Here is a 2,947-nt window from a genome sequence, read left to right as displayed (position 1 = left end):
GCCCAGCCTGCTGGGATGCTCGGAGGTTGTAGAGGGGAGGTGTGGCTGCAAGCGTGGTTGTAGGCTCGCGGGGAGGAGTCAGGTTCATGAGCTAAAGAGATGCAACCCTGGTTTCCAGCTGAGTGCTGACATCTTTGTGTACATTAGACTAACATCTGAACCTGCAGCTGACAGAGGAAATAGGATACTATCAGTTTACAGGTTAGGGGGTACAGTTGCTTGTTTACAGTTTCTGCTCTTAGTAGCTTACACCTATTCTCTGAGTTACACGGCAGATTCAACACTGTTTGATTATAGTAGGGCCTATAAAAACACTATGGCTGCAACCATGTTATTTTCATTATTGATTAATCTCTCAGATATTTTGCAGTTAATCACTTAGTGTTTAAACATGTCAATGGAATGAAAAAACATTGAAAAATGTTCATCACAAGGTCCTCAGAGCCCGAGGTGACATATTTAAATTGCTTGTTTAGTTCAAAAACCCAAATTGATGAATTATTTCAGCGCTAAAAAGATTATTCCATGGAAAAAGTCAATTTTGTGTTGTTTTTGCCTGTTGTCTGGTTACTTATTGTTTGATTTTTGTAATATTCTGCACTTTTTTTTCATTGCTCAGCCACTGAACTTTTTAAAATTTTAATAAAGGCAAAAATGCCTCATAATTGTCTAAAATGACAAACCACAGTCTTGTTATATGTTTTACCTTTATTTCCAATTAAGAAATAAAATGTTCTAATAATGATTAAAGCTCCCAGCAAAGTTTGTATAGTAGTTAGTTATCAGAGAGTGTTATTATCACTGAATATTAAAGATGAACACTCATAACAATTCTTATTGAGTCAACTGAACTGTATCTTAAAAAGTGTACTTAAACTTGTACTTAAAGTGTACTTTAACTAAAACATTTTTAACATATTATGATAATATGTTAAATCTGGACTAATTATACACTGCTGAGTTCAATTAATACTGACAAATAAAACTGATCATTTCAAATCACATGCTTTATTTTTTTCCTGTTGAAAAATATATGTAACACTATGAAAGAAATTATATCCTATGACATATACTCTGTCCATTGTTTTCAAAGCCATATATAAGCGTAAAACCAGTTTGGATGTAAGAGACAGGCCGATTACAGCTAATATCCCACTGTGTGATAATCTATGAGTATTGGTTACATTCGCGTGCAAAAAAGGATTATTTCTTCAGTGAAAAACACGGATGAAAATGTTTAGGATTAATACCTCTGGGTCAGCAGCAAGGATGGAAATGTTGAATCTGAATGAACTGGCTGAGCTGAAACCCTTCAGCTCCGGATCCTTATAGTGTGTGTGTCCTCTGCTCTGACCTTTTCCCCTCTGCCTGCCTCCCTGCTTATGTAAATTCATCAAAAATCTGTTTGCATAAGAAGCATAATCCGCTGGGCTATGCAACAGGAACTAGTAACGATTTTATTATCCTTTTTTCCCTCCTCATTTCAGCTGGCCATCTGAGAGGTTATGCAAGGACACCTCCATGGCTGTGAAAAGATGCTTGTGGAGAGTATGAATGAAAACTGAGAAGAGGGGGAGGGGGGACTGGGTGTATGGGTTTTCTTTTTGGGAATTAGAGAAATGAAAAAGGTTAAGAATTAAAAGATGAATGAAAAAGATATTCCTTTCCGACCCTCAACAGTCAATTAAACTTATTGAATAACTTTAACAAGTCATTGTAAGAAAACTGGTGTTTATCAACAGCAGCTTCTTAAATCTAACGTATCACAGCCTGGTGACTGCAACAGGCACAGGGAAAAGGCAGAGAGGGAAAATGTTTGTTTTTATTGTACACTGTTGCCCATAAAGTTGGAATAATTTTGTTTTCAGACACAATCCTCTGTTTATTCCTATTTAAATGCATCAGTAATCACTTTTGACCAGGTGCAATGATTGCATTATGTGTCCCAATTACCCAGGTGAAATGAAATAAATCACATTGTCACAATCATTTCATGGAAAGAGGTAAAAAATATTTTATTCCAACTTTATGAGCAACAGTGTACGTTCATTGTACGTACATCATAAATTCACTTGACAATTGGACAGCTAAACCCTATTAATAAATGGTCATCTATGGTAAATCATAAATGGCGTTGGCTCTCAGAAATTTCTTTGTGTGCAATTTGCAACATGCAATTTTCAAGCATATAGGCAAATTTGTAGGAGAAATGTTAGTAAATTCAAATTTTCATTTGTAAAATAGCTGGAAAGACCTGGTAGATCATGGATAGGCCTAAATATGTTAAAACACAAGTTGTATAGCATATTATGCAATAGTTAAGAATGTATGTGTAGAAATGTAAATGTATTTCTCTTCATTTCTTGGCAGGGATTAAATAATAATCTCCCATCCCAAACATCCCTCACTTAAAATGGATGGGTTCTGTATGACAACCAGTTGTATCTGTTGAGTTCTTTTCCACAGCTACAACTCCAATTTCACCAAATAACTCTATATAACAATACATATAGATATTGTAATATAGATTGCACATTTTATAATATAGAGTTCATCCATATTTCTCACCACTAATCGGTAAAAGTGGTTTCAGACTATTGTAAATTAGCCTACTCCAAAACTCAAAAAAAAAAAATCTTTACCAGTACAAGCTGCTAAAATACAAAACATCCCCTTATAGAAAACTGCGAGGTGAACTGAGTAAAATAGCTAATTGGTGTTGATTTGGATTAGGATTAAAAATGAAATTGTGACGGAAAATTTCCTCTAATTTTTATGATAATTTTCATGATGAGGCAACGTAATTGCTCATTTTAACAACTTGGAAAGTAACCACATTAACCACGTAACCCTCTTCGGCCACACCGTGACAACGTTTCGGCTCATGTGCCTGATTTAGAAGCGTCGAAGAAGAGCGCTTCCGTTTTCCTTTCGGCTCCCGCCCCGC

This window comes from Seriola dumerili, unplaced genomic scaffold (genome assembly GCF_002260705.1).
Source record: "Seriola dumerili isolate Sdu_G_001 unplaced genomic scaffold, Sdu_1.0 BDQW01000068.1, whole genome shotgun sequence".
NCBI classification, from domain to species: Eukaryota; Metazoa; Chordata; class Actinopteri; order Carangiformes; family Carangidae; genus Seriola; species Seriola dumerili.
Note: the sequence above shows the minus strand (reverse complement) of the source record.